Below are 6,000 nucleotides of genomic sequence, written 5' to 3' on the forward strand. Positions count from 1 at the left end.
AGTTATCTTCTTCTTAGGCTATGTTTGGTTGCCATAAAACGTTTTCCGGAAAATACATATTTTCCGGAAATGCTAATTTCTGGAAAAGGAAAATATTTCTGTGTGTTTGGTTGCATTTCAAAAAATTTTCCGGAAAATATTTTCTAGTGTTTGGAAAATAAGAAAGGAAAACACAAATCAGAAAACACAACCCAGAAAACACATCCAGAAAACCCGCCAGCGCGAAGGCGATCTCGCCGACGCGATCGCGTTCGCGAGATCGCGATCTTGCCAGCGCGATCTCGCGAACGACGCTTCGCGAGATCGCGCCGTCGATCGCGATCTCGATCCGACGCGATCTCGCGAAGGCGAGATCGCGATCGACGGCGCGATCTCGCGAAGCGTCGATCGCCGTCGTCGGACTGCTCTTATCCTCTCGCGCGCGTGGACTGGAGCTCGGACTGGAGATCGGCGCATACTGGAGCTCGGACTGGTCTTCTCCTCTCGCGCGCGCGCGCTCTCTCTCTCTCTCTCTTTTTCCGGAAATCCTTTGAAGTGAAAATGAAGGCAGAAATTCATTTCCGTGGTCAAAGCTGAAAATTTCGGTCAAACGGAAAATATTTTCCGGAAAATAATATTTTCCGTGACAGCCAAACGCCCTCTTTTCCAGAAATTGATTTCTGGAATGCGTTTGAAGCCGATTCAAACGCACCCTTAATAAAATGACAAGTGTCTTTTCTCAAAATAAAATAAAATAAAATGGCAAGTGTCTCGTTAAAAAAAAAAAAGATACCTCTTGTCATTCAAGCTTTCACCTCATCCTTGTATAATATAAAAGTACAACCAACGAATCTAGTCGGCATATTACAAATCTAAAGCATGAATAGGCCAAACCTGTAACCAAACGGGGGTAAAATTGGTCATCCAGTGGTTTAGTGTCTATTCCTCCGTGGTCGAAAACTTCACCGAATCAACGAAAGGTTCTTCTCTCTCAAAACTCAAAAATCCAAAGCATGTTCATGTTCGCTTAAGTTTTATATTGAATTGTGCTTTGATCGATCCCTCTGTTTGTTTGATAGCATTCATATGATATGAATTCTTCTATTTGTTTGATAGAGGCAAAGCTGGCATATGCTAATTATAGTTTTTTCTTGATTCCTAAATATTCCAACTGGTCAGTATTTGATGATGTGTTTTGGAAATCAAATAACAAAGTATAAGATTGCCATGTATTTATGCTAATTGTATCATAACTTGTGCTTCTTGTTTTACATTTCTAGGTGAAATCTATTTTCCCCCTCATCCCACCAAAAGAACTCGGAGCAAACACAAAATTTTTTGTCACTATCCATTTTCAATTTCATATTATTGTTTTTCTTGTTTCACCTTAAATAGATAGAATTTTTTTGATGAATTTTTTGCAAGTCTGTATATATTTGATTTCTAATCTATGAGACCATGCCTCTAATGCGCTCTAGCTCGATTGGAACCTTCTTCCATTGCAAGTGCTAGGTGGAGGGTGAGGTTGTGAGTTCAAGACCATTGGGTGTGTGTAATTTACCAATAATAATAAGCCCCCACCTAGGGTGTCCCAGCAGTAAGAGAGAGTGCCTAGACTAATTGTGAGCCCAAAAGTCTTTGATTCGACTCCTAGCTGAGGCATTTTGCGATTTATCCTATGCCTACTCAGTGGGGGTATGTAGGCATCCAGGTTTTGCTCCTCAGGGGTAGTGCCATTGGCCCATACCTTGAGGGAATTCCTCATAAAAAATAAAAATAATAATAATAATAAATTGCTAAGACCATGCTGCAAGAATTTGTTGTGAAAGAAGCTTTTGGTATTGGGTTGGCTGTATATGACATGTAGTTTACGAGTGCAAATATCAGCTTGGCTCAGAGGGAGCTTGGGTATAAGCCCATGGCAGATCTGCAGACGGGTTTAAAGAAGTTTTTCAGGTAGTACTTCGGTTTCTGTTCTGGTGGGAAGAAGGCTGCTAGGTGATATATTCATTCAATGTTGCAGTAGGGTCCTTTGAATTATGTACATTGACATCTTATGATAATTTTTTTAACATTTCTATGTTTGTTGCACAGTTATTGTCTCTTCGTATATCTTAATGATGCCAAATATTGGATTGACTTTGTGTCCTACAATGAAGAAGTTTTATGGTTGCTGCTCACTCCCAAGCTTTTTATTATGATTAAACCAATTTTTAAACCACATGGACAGGCTTGTCATTATGATTAACGAAATGAATATTTAGATGGCATAATTTTATGAGTTTTATAAAATGATTTCCATATATATATATATATATATATATCGATTGGTAAGCATCACATCCATCCATCAAACAAAATCAGAACATTTTTTTCTTCTCTTGAATGTAATTGTTGTAGTTTTGCCCTTGTAGAATTCACAACTGGTAGAGGATATGCTAATTGAAGGACATGTATCATTGTTATGCAATTCAATTTTTTTTAATAAAAAGTCATGATAGTTTGGTTTTTCTGTTTTATCACTAAATGACAAAGTTTACAGCTTAATGTGTAAATTAACTAGTTTTGGTAGATTCAGTTTTTTTTTTTTTTTTTTTTTTTTTTCCCCTCCTTTTGGAAACTGAAACCGAGATAGTAACTTGTTATTTCATTGTGTATATTTCATTTTATAGTGTGCAATTTTTTGTTTCAGAGATGAAGTTCAGTTTTCTAAGGCAATTATCTATGTTTCAAGTCGGTGAGATTAGCCGCAGGTTTGAGAAGAAGGGCTTCTCTTTGAAATTTAATATCTTTTTTACTGTTCATCCTATAATATGAACTGTGATAGTTATGGGTTGGCTCTAGGGGGTGCGAGGGATTTTTATCTATATATATAATGGTTTGATTGGTTTCTAATATATGAATTGATAAAGTCCAAGACTCTGGAATCTTAGTTATATCATAATGGCCTACTCTTTGACAGATCAAATCTTAAATGCTCATGTTTTGTTTGAAGTTTTATCAAATTTGAAAAAAATTTCCAACAAAAGAAAAAAGAGGGGGCAGGGGGGCTAAAGGAAAAAAAACAAAACAAAACAATTTTTAAACCACATCAACAGGCTTTTCATTATGATATGAGTTTTATATATAAAACGAGGAAAAAATGCCCTAGCACCCCCTAAACTTTTATTTTAGCCAATTTACTTGTTTAACTTCACACATGTGCCAAATCAATGCCTCTGTTTGTCTACTGTTAAATGAACTAACGACCTCCCCCAATGCACGTTAATAACAAAATTACCAAAACCAATTTACAGAGTATTATTTCCATGGTTGTTGAAACTTATGTATCAGGTACCATACTTCTCCAGTGTGGCACAAACTTGTTTGCTGGGGGCCACTTGGACTTCTTCAATCTCTCTATTGATGCTGCATACTCCTTGTAATTAAACTTTTTTTTTTCTCTTGCCCTATGAAGATATTTTCCAATACAGTTCCCCTCCTCCTTTGTTTTGGTCAATGATTTTCGATTGGTCTTCAATTAGTCCAATGGCTTAAACTTTGATTGCAAATTTTTCTTTGTTGTGATATTCTAAATGTTTTTCATTTGACCAAAGCATTTAGTTCGTTAATATCATCCAAGAAACCGATGGAGAGAGAAACCTCAGTTTGAGAGAGAGAATGGCAGCGGCTTATTTGAGATTGGTGACCTGTATGTTCCATATTTTTACAGGAAAGTAACCAGAGTCAAAATTACCAAAACCAATTTACAGAGTATTATTTCCATGGTTGTTGAAACTTATGTATCAGGTACCATACTTCTCCAGTGTGGCATAAACTTATTTGCTGGGGGCCGCTTGGACTTCTTCAATCTCTCTATTGATGCTGCATACTCCTTGTAATTAAACTTTTTTTTTCTCTTGCCCTATGAAGATATTTTCCAATACAGTTCCCCTCCTCCTTTGTTTTGGTCAATGATTTTCGATTGGTCTTGAATTAGTTCCAATGGCTTAAGCTTTGATTGCAAATTTTACTTTGTTGTGATATTCTAAATGTTTTTCATTTGACCAAAGCATTTAGTTCGTTAATATCATCCAAGAAACCGATGGAGAGAGAAACCTCAGTTTGAGAGAGAGAATGGCGGCGGCTTATTTGAGATTGGTGACCTGTATGTTCCATATTTTTACAGGAAAGTAACCAGAGTCTTGATGATTTTATCAAACTTCATAGTTTTGACTTCTCCACAAGTTTTGACATGCATCCATCACACAAAATCAGAACATCTTTTTCTTTCTCTCAAATGTATTTGTTGTAGTTTCAGTGTTGTAGAATTCACTACTGGTAGAGCATTTGCTGACTGGTGCACATATATCATTGTTATTTAATTTAATAAATAAAAATATCTCATGAAAATTTGGTTTTTCTGTTTTGTTACTAAATGGATTGAATTAACTCACTTATATGTAATGCATAATTTATTGGTTATTAAAGAGGCTTCTTTTATTCATGCTGTATACAAATTACTTGGCTTGTATGGCTAATGTTTTAATGGTGACTGTTTTTTGCTCTGTACTTTTACCTTTCAGAACCAGCCTATTTTCAACATATAAACTTAGTTGGAAATGTCCACACTGCATCCCTTTAGATTTTTCCTTTTAGTGTAAATAACAAATCTTATTCTGTCTATGATAGACAGTATTTCTCCATGTGCAATGTGGTATTAAACTCTCAAGTCATATCTTCTAGCAGAGGTTTTTTGTGTATATGTCCCTATAGAGTGATTGTTCAATTATGAAGAACGAATATATTATAGATGAAGTTATTTTTAAGCTGTGTTGAGAATTGAGGGGGAAATTATTCTTTTAAGGGAGACAACAAATTTATAGTGGCAGGATGTGGCTACTGTTGAAATTGTTACCATCTCCTATGTGTTAGGCTCTATGAAACAAAAATTAGAAATGGTTTTACTTGCAGATAATATATATATATATATATATATATAAATTTTTTTCCACCCATAGTGTATTTGGTCTTTATATATCTTATCTCCAATAGGAAATTTTTAGTTTGGTGCACTTTCAATGTGATATATTTTTTCCTTTCAATAAGCACCGACTTCATGTTCAAAAAATTGGGGTAAATACCTTGTTGGTCTGTATACTTTATTCCATGAGCAGTTTTAGTCCTTGAAGTTAAAGTGACCACTTTTAGTCCCTTCAATTCAAGAATGATCACATATAGCAGCATTTAGAATGACACCCTTGAGGTTTTAGCTAGTTCTTTCTAAAATGTGTTATGGGAACTTCATTAAGTTTGTCTTTCCTAAAGAATGTTATGACTCCCTTGTGGGGGTGATTTTTCCTGATTCCTTTTTTTTTTTCTTTTTTTTTTTGTGGATATTTACACATTTTCCAGAACATAGGTGCTGGGAAGTGTTTTAGAGTGTACTTTGTTCTGTATGCTTCCCACGTCCTAGGTTGAGAATTTTCTAATAAATAGTTTCCTAACAAAGAAATTAGGTATGGGATAATGAAAAAATGGTAATAATTGCCTTTTTGGCATTCTTTTCCCCTTTTAAGATTTTCCTCTCTCTCTCTCTCTCTCTCTCTCTGTTTGTTACAACATTTCACCAATAATGTCTTTGCTTGTTTAGATACTAAAGATTCTCTTCCATCTTGCCAAGACAACCATGGAGCAGGTAAAAGGTGAAAGGTACTTAAGAATGAATTGTACTTGCAGTATGCTAACGAGTTCTCTTATGAGAAGTTAATGGCATTGGATACTAAGGTAGTGGCAGTTCAGGCAATCGAAGTTGAAGGACTAGATGATCTTAGACTTCATATTGTTTGGATTCAGTGGAGTGCCATTGTTTAATGATAGGAATGGATAATTGATGCATAGAAAATGTCATCTCATGTGTTGAACAAAACATGGCAGTCAAGCAATGCAATTTATACTTTGTAAATTGATAGAATGGTTTTTTGATTGAACATTGATTGAGTTTTGATGATGAATGTTCATTTACTTATTTTCTTTTGATTA

The 6,000-nt window shown here is 35.3% G+C and overlaps 1 long non-coding RNA gene across 1 annotated transcript; it reads left to right on the forward strand.

The window, feature by feature from the left end:
• Positions 1–762: 762 nt before the first annotated feature.
• Positions 763–6,000, forward strand: LOC126713080 (uncharacterized). Its single transcript, XR_007651264.1, has 2 exons — positions 763–959; positions 2,672–6,000. It is a non-coding gene; the product is annotated as an uncharacterized LOC126713080 (long non-coding RNA).

This window comes from Quercus robur, chromosome 2, assembly GCF_932294415.1.
Source record: "Quercus robur chromosome 2, dhQueRobu3.1, whole genome shotgun sequence".
Lineage (NCBI taxonomy): Eukaryota > Viridiplantae > Streptophyta > Magnoliopsida > Fagales > Fagaceae > Quercus > Quercus robur.